At 40.5% G+C, this 12201-nt stretch overlaps 1 protein-coding gene across 3 annotated transcripts in view; it reads left to right on the plus strand.

Annotated features, from left to right (window-relative positions):
* The window catches only part of ST6GAL2 (ST6 beta-galactoside alpha-2,6-sialyltransferase 2), a 174412-nt gene that overhangs the window by 1517 nt on the left and 160694 nt on the right, over positions 1-12201 (plus strand). Inside the window, exon 2 of one of the 3 annotated variants that reach the window (XM_058019328.1) lies at positions 404-493. The exons of the other annotated variants lie outside the window; for them this stretch is intronic. The gene's annotated coding sequence lies outside the window, so the exon portion shown is untranslated. The remainder of the gene's footprint in view (positions 1-403; positions 494-12201) is intronic. 3 annotated transcript variants of the gene reach the window in all.

Genomic DNA, 12201 nt, shown 5'->3' on the forward strand with positions numbered 1-12201 from the left:
ACAGAATAGATGTTGCTTCCTGAAACTCAGTCATTTTATGTTATGGTGAAGGGGAATCATGGAAAGGGATGCGAAGGACTAGGGGATTGATAAGTGAGTTGATGTAACAAGTAGCAGTGGAAATTGCAAGTAGGAGAATGTCTCATGTTCCGGGTTGTCAGAGTCAACATTAGTTCATCAATAAATTAAAATATTGTCAAAATTGCATCATCACCTGGGCTGCTTAGTACATTAAGTATGATACTGGAGTTCAATATAGAGAATAATAATTTCCAGGGGGAAGAAAGTGATAAGTGAAGAAGATGTCTGGGTGTTTTTGGGGTTCTTTTGTGTTTTCATCCATTAACTACATAAATCTCTGCTGGAATACTCTTGAGTACAACTGAGTGTTCTCTTTTCTAAGTTTTTTTTGCTTTCAACATCTGCTTGGATGTATGAAGGAGAAGAAACAGCTCAATGAGAAGAATTCCAGTCTGAAGAAGAGCAGGAACAGGTAGCTCTCCAGATCAATGACACATCCTTGTGTCAAATTCAGCCTTGATCACACTCATTTTAGTAAGTGAACTGTGCTGTCTGTTTGCTATCAGCATGGCAGGATGTTCTAAAAAACATCTTAATATCAGATCAGGATGGTGGAGAAATACTGGGGACATTTTGCCAGGAACCAGATGCCATGACCTTTCTGCCTATTGGAAGTTTGCTCTGTGAGGGTGATGCAACTCAGCACAAGAAAAAAAATGAGGAAAGCATCTTTTCTGATAGGCAAAATCTGTGTTTATCATGGGCAGTGTATGCTCTGCAGACCCTCACTCATGTCACAAGAAATCTGCCTTCCCCCTCTCACAGAAATGTGGGAAGGCAAGAACTATTTGTGTCTTGCTGTAGAAGGGATGACCTGTCTCACAGACAAGGCCACCCTCCTTGTGGCTGTGTGCCCACACATCCATACAGGAGCAGATCCCTGGTCAGGGGTGGGCAGGAGGCATTGCCTGTGCTCGGGCTGGTCTGACTGTCACCCTGCAGCCAATATGTGTCACCTGGCAGAGCCTTACTCCATCCTCCCTAGCAGCCCTAGGGGAGTTGTTCCTGGAGGATCACCAGGCATGGTCTTAAGATCTTGCTGATAAAAAGATCTTCAGACCCTGACAGTATGAGCCAGGGAGATCTAAATGTGCCTTCAAGACAACCTGGGTTTTCATCAGAAATTCTCTCTGTTGCATCTCTGAGTGAAAATGAGCTCCTCTCCCTGCCCCCCATCAAAGATTACAATTCATGAAGCAGAAAATGCCAGACACTCAAGCACTGGCAGAGTTCTTTTAAATTATATTTCTGGTTTATCATCCTTTTATATGTCAAAGTTTTATATTTCCCCTATCTATTTTTATATATAGCAAAACTTATCAATCCAGGCATTTCAATATCCATCACTAAAGCATAAAGATCTATATATCATTGTCAACTGAACAAACAGGGATTTTCAAAGAGTATTCCCTGTGCCAGCTGTGGCTTTTGTTTGCATTACTTGACTACAATTCTGTTTATAAGAATTGCAAAACCAAACCAAGGAAGCAGAGACTGGTGTCTCTGCTTTTAGGTTTATTACCCTAAAAGCCCTCACTGCTGTACTTAGACATCTTCCATCTTTCCCCTTTCCCTGGGAAATCTCCATGGCTGTGATTTAGACCAATGCTCTTTGAAACAGATATCACATCTCCACTCATTGCACACATTTATGTCTATCAGGCTACATGGAAATATGAAATATTAAGTACAGCCAGATTATTTAGCATGTGTAAAAGCCTAGTGCAATCTTCTGATCATAACTGTTCATTTTTTTGTAACTCCTTGCACTTTAGCAGGGTGAAAAGGAGAGAAAACTATACAAAAGTTCTGTCACTGCCTTTTAGTTTCTGGGCCCAGAGAAACAACTCAAAATCCAAACAACTGTTATTTTCTTTTACTGCAGGGCAGTGGGAAGGGTGAAAGGACCTTGAAAAGCCATAATCTTGCAGTTATGAGGGGAATTATGTGTGGCCTTCTCGTGATTAGAATGAATCACAAATTGTTTTTGTCATTGCTAGGAAAAGACTGGAAGTGACATTTACTAGTATATGAATTCCCCAGTAATTGGTACCCTGTAATATAAATTAGATTAGAGGCAGTTTACCAAGTCCCAGTACAGCAAGTTTTCCTTTCACTATTTTCTCAAAGGAAGATAATCTATAATGTATATTTTAGAAGATGACTGCAGCAAAGGAAAGCTACCATCCTAAAGGAAAAAAAATTATTTCAATAGGACTTTGCAGTCAAAATTCCTTGCTGTTTAAAGAAGAAAAAATTCCTTGCTGGTCTATATCCAGAAATAATACTGAGTTTGAGTGTTTCCTTTACTGCATTTCTGTGTTAACTCTGCTAAATAATTATAGAAATGAAGAAGAGCAGAACAGATATAACTAGGTAATAGCAGGCATAATCACATCCCATTCCTTTAAACCTGGATCTGAGTTCTTTGACTTGCAATTGGTGTTTTTTACACGGAGAATCTGTGGCAGGATACGTTCCTAGCACTATAACAGATGCTATTAAAGCAGCTTCTTTTCATTATGAAAACAAAGCTGAAGCACTGTAACATATGTTGTGTTGATTCATGTCTCAGAAAACATAATCCCATGGAGATATATTTTATAAATGCAATAAGAAAGCAGCTGACTTCTTGAAAAAATGCATTCGACTGCAGCATTAGCCACTTGCATTTTGTACTTGACAAGTACTCGAATGCAATGTGTTTTAATACATTGCCACAACACCTAGGAATTTTCATTCACATGCAACACTGTTCCTTTCTCTTCACGAACGTCTTAAACAATGCTACTGGAAAATGGGAAAGATTGGGAAACAATTCCTTTTTTGGGACTCTGACCCTCATGTTCAGTGGCTAGTGTTCAGACCTCCAGATTGGATGTCTCCTCATCTGCAAAAAAGAGAAAATAGTTCTTCCTCTCCTTCTACCTATGCACCCTTTATCTGTCTTCTGTGCTTATGCAGCATACTGGGGAGAGAGGCTGTGCTTTATATGCACAATACCTACACAGGTCCTGCCTGCTGCCTTTAGGTGCTCCTGTGGAAGAATTCTCCCCACATCCCACCAGCTGATATTCTTAGCATCAGCCTCAGACAGCTGGATGGTGCCAGTGGTACTGGGGAACATTTCCCTCAGAGTACAGGGCACAGAAGCACCTGCAGACTCCAGACACTTTCCAGGACTGGCGCAGCAGTCTCAGAAAACTTCTGTTCCCCCATCTACAGCTGATCCTCTCAATAAATACTATAATGTCTTCATCCAAGTGTTTGAAGAAAAGACTCAGCATATCATTTCTGGAATCGGTGTCTGGGAATGTATGTGGCAATTATATCAAGAATACTGAGAAATACCAATTTCTTTGGCGGTTCTAGCAGCTGCCCACAACTGACTGCAGTAAGTGTTTGTTTCTGACAGCTGACTCGATAAGGTGGATCTGTGATGAGCTGACAAGTGCCCTAACAAAGCATATTCTTGAAGAATTCTCTTTCTGTCCAGAAATCCACTCACATCTCTGACAGCTGGCACATTCAGTGTAGAACAATCAAAACACCACTCCACAATCCTGCTGTGTTTGTGTCCCAAACAAAAGTTGATGCATTTGGCTGCAACAGGCTGTGTGAAACAGGAGCAGATTTTGGTGTACTGCATGCTCTTATCTTCTTATTTAGTATATTTTATATTAAAATATATTTCAACAAAATTTAAAGGGTGTACTCTGCCCCCTTTAAAGAGCCAGAAACCATCTCTCAGCTGAAGTAAAAATGGTCAGTGAACTGATCTGTGATTAATTTCATCCACCCCAGAGTCATTAAACCTGGTTGTAGGGGCAGCACAGAGTAAACAAGCGCTGTTTCAGGGGACCGGGAACCTGTACAGAACAGCTGCTCTACATCCTTTCTTCTCTTGTTCTCTACTGGGAGCACAATGAGGGGACAATACAAGTTAAAATAGTCACAACACAGGACAGGGAGAAGAGTAAAAATATTAGTGTGAAAAAACAACACAGAAACTTTACTGGAAATCTTTTTTTTATGCTGAGAAAGACAGAATAAAACTGACCACCTCTATAGCTCAACTAAAAGCCTAATTTATGATGACGGTCCTAAAAAGAAAACTCAGATAGTGAGATGCAAAAGGTCGCCTTCAGTTAGTTCTAACAGAATTATATTTCTAACAGAATTGTTGTAAAATGCCTCAAGATAAATCCAGATCCCTCCATCTCATAACTGTTGTTGTCTTTTAGATGCATACAATCGGAGGTCAATAAGGTGACTCAAGCCAAGGCTCAGCACAGAACATAACTCCCAAGAGGTTTTTTCCAAGCTGCTGTCTTCTTGCTAGAGATTCAAACAGCTCCCCAGAGCTTACTATCAGAGCAAGCACCCAGATTCTGGCATGTTACAAAGCACTCACGTCTTTTCCCTACATGCAGGAAATCTGGCAGTCTCATTTGCTGAAATTGCTGCTTCAGTCCTCTTTTGGGGGCACGTCTGGTGTCAGGTTGCTTCCTGTTGCAGGGTCCAAATGTCCCTGTTGAGTGCTTCTAAGATCAGATCCCAGGAGGCATCAGCTCTTATCTCCAAGGTTATCCACAAACCCACTGGTGAGTCTCCAGGGAAATAATTATAACCTGTCATTCTCCTTTCTCTATGCTTTGAGACAGCAAATTTCCTTTTCTCTTTAGTGGCACAGCATAGTTGACCACTTTCACAGCATTATACAAAGTCATTTGATGGTGAAAATGCTTGACAACAGAAGAGAGCTTATTTATTGATTAAACTCCCCACAGATGTTACCTGATGTTGCTGAAGCTTATAGGATCAGTATTTTTCTGCTAGCATATTGAAGAACATAACTTTAGAAATTATAAGTAGATGCAGTGTTAGATTTAAAAACGACAATTTTATTTCTTTATGAGAATGGTGTGCAAAGCAGGCAAACATTTGTTCTGCTATGCTCATTGAGAAGTACCACTAAAATATGCTTTCCAAGGCACTATAGATGCAATGCAGATACAATGCACTGCCTTACTTTCACTAAAGATCCCCTTTGAATTTCCTGAGCATATTTCTCTAGCTCAATATCTCTCAATATCAATATAGACAAGATCCATTAGCCAGATGTGTTTGAGGAAAAAATTAAGGACCATCATATTTCCAGATAATGTATCTTAAAAGCTGATCTCATAATGCAAAGGTCAGATGAAACCAAAATACTGTTTACAGCAGTGCTCTTTCTTTTCAGCTCTGAAGTTATTAAAGGCATTTAGACTGAATTAATTAAAAAAGAAAAAGGAAACTGTTCTTGACTAGCTTAAGGAATACCATGTGGCATGTAATTTGGATTGCTGAGTGATTTAGACAAGTAAGCTGCATTACTCATCCATCTCATTTAAGATATGTCGATTTTGTAATCTTCCATCTGGATTTTCAGACAAACTTTGAGTTGCTTCTTGGTGGTTTGAAGAGGGCTGGAGAAGATGGCTCATCTTAGAATGAACAAAGAAGGGTGAAAGCTGTCCAACTGGAAAAAGAGCATATGACAGAAAGCAAAGCTGGTTACAGCAGTACATTTTCAACGTATTTTGAATATATTTTCAAATTATTTTCAGTGACAGAATGACTCTTTAGCTTTGTTTTCCACAGCAAACAATCCCTCTGTATTTAGTACAGACCCATTTAGAATCAGAGGGGCACATTGGTATCCAGCACTCACAAGCTTTGTCTACTCCTGCTGTTCTAGCTACAGCATCATCGTATCAACACATCTGAGGTCATGGACAAGATTCATTAGCAAGTATATCCAAGCCTTCTATTCTTGGGGTGGGGGAAAGGAGGGAAGAGGGAAAGTGTTTTTAAGGGAATTTAAGAGGAAAAACAATACTACCTTTAACCCATCATCCTGCAATGCCAGCACCATTCATTTAAATATGGAATGCAGATAATACAGATGCCCTGTTACTTGCAGAACAAATGGTATTAGTAGTTCAAATTCCTGTGTTTCCACTCATTAACAAGTGCATGGAGGCTGTTTCCAGGCACTCACTATCCATTACATGATGGAGGCCAATCTGTCTAACCAACCAACCAACAAGAAAACATTAGATATGCCTATCTCAGTAGAGGTAAGAAAAAACCTCCTATGGTAAGGCTGCGGATAATAAGGTTTGAACAATGAAATGAAATGAGGGACTGAAAAAAAACAACCCAAGCCCAAATCCCAAACCCAAACAAAATTAAAGAACTCTAATGTTCTTCAAAAAGATATTTACAAACTCAAGGAGCAAATACATCTAAGGCATTTGAGCCATGTTTGTGTGAAATTTATTAGAGGGAAAGGACCAAAATCTAATTTGTTAATTTTGGTTTTGGAAATCAACTGCAAGAAATCCTTAGCCAAAACAATCTCTGGAAATAGATGCTCCACAGAGATAAAGAGAAGTGCCATAAACACCATTTCTCTCCCCCTGCCTCCTGAAAGAACAGTAAAATAGGAGTGGCAGCTTCTTGAAGCTCATTTTTTATCCCATGACAAATATTTCTAGCATCAGAAGCTCAGAAAGGTTCATTGAAGCATCCTGATAGACCTCATGGGAAGGCTAGGAATTCCTGCTACTTCAAGATGGAACTTGGTGTGGGATAATCTAGACAGATTATCATGAAGGGTGCTCAGAAGTAGGTCATTAAAGGCTCCATGGTAGGTACAGTTCCATAAAGCTCCACAATTGCTTTATAATTCAAAGGATCAAGGGACAGGCTTAAGCATTAAAACTAAATGAAAATAATGAGGTTCTTTTTGTTCTAATTGCTTGTTTGGCAGACTGGTTCACAGTGAGGTGAGATGAGCTTTGTTTACTTGAACCATCAGCCTAATGTCTTGCTAAGTCCTGGGTACTGTTTTAAATGTATCAGGCACCTGGAGGCTGCTGAAGCCAGAGAATCTGTGAAGGCTGGGTGTGTGGGACAGCACACCCACACCAAGAGCCAGGGGCAGTGCCTCACTGAGGGCCCAGTGACTCACAGGGGAACAGGACTGGCCCGGACAACAAGGATGCTGACACGTGCTGCTTTGGGCCAGAACACCTTGGTTCTGTGTCACAGCGAGACACTTATCTGAGCCACAGAAAAGCTGATGGAAGCATCAAATTACACTCCTCTGCCTTGGTTTTAGTATTTTATGTGGTCCCCAGGGGTGGTGGTGGGGTCCCACTCATATTCAGACTCCCTTTTGCAGCAGCAGAACCTGGGAGTTCCATGGAAGCCTGTAGTGCAAAGCAAGAGGCAACAGTTCTGTGTCTCCCACCTTCCCCAGTGGGGCTTGGCAGTGTGGGTGAAACAAGGCACTGCTTTCCACAGGCTGGGATTTGCATTAAGCATAAGGTGAGAGCTGTGGGATCAGCTTATGTGGCAGACATGCCTCCAGAGACACAGAAACCATGTTTGATACCAGTGAGAGAACCAGACTTGCTGAAACACACAGAAGTTTGCAGGGGGGGGGTGTGAAATTAAGATGATGGAGGTGATTTTCCTTGCCATCCCTGCCCTGAGCCATCAGACTGCAATAGATGCAGTGCTTTGGGCCAGGCAACTAAGGGTAACTCTGAACTAAAGGAAATAGAATTTTTGTAGAAAGCATGAAAACTGTATACATGAAAAGGTGATATGGTGAAGTTAGCACTACTGTTGTTTGACAAAGAAAGAGCTGCCAAGCAGAAAGCATTTTTCTTTGGTGTCTTTGGTGGCATTTTGGTTTGCAGTGCCTAGAGTCCAGGCAGCAGCAAGGCAGGGCCAGAAGCAAGAAGAGGGACTTTACTCACAGCACAGATTCTCAAGCCAAGTGGTTCAGAAATTGGTGGCCCAGTACAGGCAATAAACAGCAACATATCAGAACAAATTCAAAGCTCTTATTTCACAGATCCAGAAAAAACAAACAAACAAACAACAACAAAAAAGGAGTTACCAGTGTGAACACAGGGTAATTTGTGTTTGACTTGGCTCCAAATTCATGCTGTGAGATTCTTAACCTGACAGCATCAGCTGTGATTTTTTATTGAGAACAGTTATAAAAGTGAAGATCTGTCAATTAACAGGAACACGATTGTTGACTGTGTTGCATTGTTCAGACATCGTAGAAAATTATGTACACATCATGTGAAAAAAATTATACTGCTAGTGGCAAGAGGACACTCAGAAGATGTCACCATTAAAGTTGCTTCCATGAAATTTTCCGTTTTGGGGCTGATGTTTTCATTCCTAGGAAGGTACAAGCTTTGAATAATCACAGAAGAATGAGATGCAGAAAGCAGAAGTGTGAAGGAGCTCCATGCATAAGAATTTAGACAACATTTAACTTTCACTTTAATTTATTGCAGTTGTCTCGTGTTTTGGTAGAGTACGCCCCCCCTTTTATATAGGATGTAATCTGTTTGAAAACAGTGAGTTGCATGATGCCTTGCATATTTACAGGAGTAAGACTATTTTAACATGTTTAGATAGGATAGTTTGACAAGCACTCAATTTTTGGAGCAAAACCTTGCAGGCAAGGTTTTTAAAAACAGGAATCCAAACATAGGCATCTGAGACATATCTATATGGGTCTATATAAGTAAAAGTACTAAACTCTAAATATGGATTTCTAGGTTTAGCAATAAGGCGCAATACTGAGTTGCTGAAAGCAACATAGCTGCAATAGATAGGAGGGTATGTTCACCTCGATGGAGACTTTCTGAACAGCATCATGCTGCTTCCAGGATCCACACTAGCCTGGATAACCTCACAAAACCCTGTGTTATGCCACACAAATGCATCCAAAAATAACTCTGCTAGAAAATGTGACATCCAAGTTAGCAGATCATGTTTGGTTTTACCATTTGTGTTTCAGGACAGACATATTTCTTATTGTCCTGAATTTGGCTGGGACAGTTTCTTTAATCTGTAGGAGCTGGTACTACTGTGCTGTGTTTTGGATTCAGTATGAGGATAGTGCTGATAACACACAGGTGTTCTGACAGTTGTAAAGTAGTGCTTATCCTTAGTCAAGGATTTTTCAGCATCTCATGCTCTGTCAATGAGGAGCTGCACAAAAAGCCAGGAGAGAGGATAGTTTGTCCTGCTGACCCAAACTGGCCAAAGGAGTATTTCACATCATAGAGCATCATGTCCAGTACCTAAAATGGAGGAATTACCCAGAAGGAGCCACCTCTGCTCAGGGATGGGATGGGTATTAGTCAGTGGAAGGTGAGCAATGGTATTGTGCATTGCTTTTGTCTCTTGTGTCCCGTTATTCTTTCTCCCTCTCCTTGTTATTCTTTCTTCCTCTCCTTATTATTACAATTATTAACATTATTAACATATTTATAATTATAATTATGTTTCAATTATTAAGTTATTTTTATCTCATCCCATGAGGTTTACCTTTCTGTTCCAGTTCTCCTCCCCCTGGGGGCAGGGAGGAGGCTGTGTCAGAGGCAGTAATGTGGTGCTTTGCTGCTGGCTGGGATTAAACCACAGCACTTATCGTCACTACAGTGGAAATTTAGGACACACAAGTGTTTTGTTCTTCAAGGCTTGGCTCATAAGACTACTTTTTGACAAGCTGTGACACTGTTAATGCCTATGGAAGTGCTTACACTATGAGTAACAGCTAGTAGGAATAGTATGGATAATAGTTAACTGCAGAAGCAGCATTCTCTTTATTTAGTCCCTTGCCTGGGCTATTTTCAAACAACTGCTGTTTATTGTCATTATTGGGTTCAAGAACTGACTCTCTTTGTTCTCTTTCCAAAAAACAGAGTAAATCAGGTCTGACATTCGAAGCAGTGTATTTACAGCAGCACGGAGCATGTGTCTCTGGAGCGTGGCTGTAACAAAAAACAGAGAACAGCAAAAGCTCTGGTTATGTTTGTCACCCAGGGGAACAGGAGAGCAGGATGGCTTCCTCATCATCCTATTTTTCCTGCTTTTTTTTTGCAAAAACACTTTGAAATAGAATATTAAAGCAGGTTGCTCTTCTTTTAGATTTAGGCCTAAGGAATTTCACAAGGAGGTATTAGTAACTGAATTTTGCATCCACATTGGATGTGTTTTGTCCCTGTCTACCCATGAAGGGAGGATGCACCAGTTGTCACTGCTTCATTAATTGTTCAATTTCTCCCAGTGGTAAAGGGACAAAATTCTGAATTCCAACTGGCAGGGTTTGCAGGGGTGTATAATTTATGAGCCGTGAGAAACTGGAAAGATAACTACAATCAGTATGAGCATAAGAAAAACATCCAGCATGCAATCTCTGCCACACAGCATAGGTGCCCATGCTTAGTTATCACACTGCGCATATTTTTTACTTTCCCAAAACCTAATTCTCAAGGTTGTTGTTTTGTTTGTGTTTTGGATTTTTAAAGGACTACATTCCTTTTTATAGACTGGAAGGCTTCTCAAGGGAAAGAGAGACAGTCTGGAAAGAGCAGGATTTAAATAGGTATAAAACAAAAATTACATCTTGCCAAAACCATATCAACACTATTGAATATTGTGGACAGCAAAGGATATGTAAAAGCAGAAGTAGGATTTTCACACTAGACATCTTACTAGAAATGGAAAAGATCTGAAGAAAGACAGGCAAGGCAGACAGTCTTTCACAAACAAGAGGAAAGAAAAGCAGAAATGTAGGGATTGTGGGTACACCAATCTATTGCTATTAGTTTTTAACTTTTCTAACCAAGCTTTCTGCATTACTGGCAATATCACCAGAACACAAGCCAGGTGTCTGCAGATTTGCATAGATCTACATATTTTTAGTGATATCTGAACCATTGAGCAAGAACAGATAGGATAATATACAAAGGGCAAATAGAAATACATAAATACTTCAGGATTTAAAATAGTTTCTTATCCATATATATCCTCCTTCCTTCTGCCTGTCAGTTCTGCTTCCTCCCTCCCAGCAGGAGACTTTCACTCTAGTGTCACACCACCCTTAAAAGGTTTCACTTGATGAACAACCTCACAGCCACATCTCCTCTCCTAAGTTAATTCTAGTCCCCCAACTTCATTTACGATCTGCTTCAGAAAATCAGGAATTTCAGCCCACTCCTAAAGGAAACCAGCCTTGAGTTCTGTACAGCTTGGCTAGATATGAGCACAGATACCATCAGTTTCTTAGTTATGTTATATGTTTCCAATAACTTTCTTAAATAAGAAGCATCTGGCTTAAACAGCACAAAGCACTGGTGCCAGCATTGCCAGGAGGGTTTGGCAGAAACCACGGTCTCTGTTCTTGGAGGTGTCGTGGGCTGCAGACAAGAATTTATGTTGTCACGTAAGGAGCTCTAGCCTGGCACACAGACTGTTTGTGCAATTCTCTGTTACATACTTTTATTCATGCAGAACCTTCTTCTGGAGTGGGAGAACTGAGCAAAGGATGAAGCAGACTTCAGCCCAGCATCTCCAGTGTGTGTAGATAACTGAGAGGTGATACCTTAACCTGTGCAGCCCCATGTTCTCCGTGCTAACTTCACCTGAGATGATCCCCTCCCCAAATGGATGTGGGCTGCTCGGCAGAAAAGGCTGTTGAAGGGGCCACAGGGCTCGAGTTTAGGGTAGACTTCACCCACCATCATCAGAGCTGAAGCACTCTCACAGACAATGAAGATTTGCTTTCCTCTCCACCACCTCTTGTGGGATAAAATGAAAATTCATTTAGCTTGACTTAGTGCATTTTTTCTGTGTGTCTGAATTTCACCCTTAAGTAAGAATAGTGTTCCTGAGTCTATCCAGTTAAAACTATATACATATCTCTAAAACATAAAATATGCACTCAGAAGCGAGTCTGATGCTAGATTTGTTAGACTATCAGTCCTGCTGGAACTGTTTCTAATTGGTGTGGCAGGCTTAGGTTTCTCCATTGTAGTCCATGAATTATTCCTCTGTACTGTGCTGGAGTAGCAGGCAGGGTGGTAGCACACAGAATATTTATCAGGATGAATATAATGCAGTATTGAAGTGGAAAGTGCAAGGAAAGGAAATAAATATCCACTGGAGCAATATGGAATAGTTATTTACTGAAAACATATGAGAATTTACATATGAAAAAGCATGAAAGAAAAAATTATCTTTCCCCAGTGC

The sequence above is a fragment of the Melospiza georgiana genome, chromosome 2 (genome assembly GCF_028018845.1).
Source record: "Melospiza georgiana isolate bMelGeo1 chromosome 2, bMelGeo1.pri, whole genome shotgun sequence".
NCBI lineage: Eukaryota > Metazoa > Chordata > Aves > Passeriformes > Passerellidae > Melospiza > Melospiza georgiana.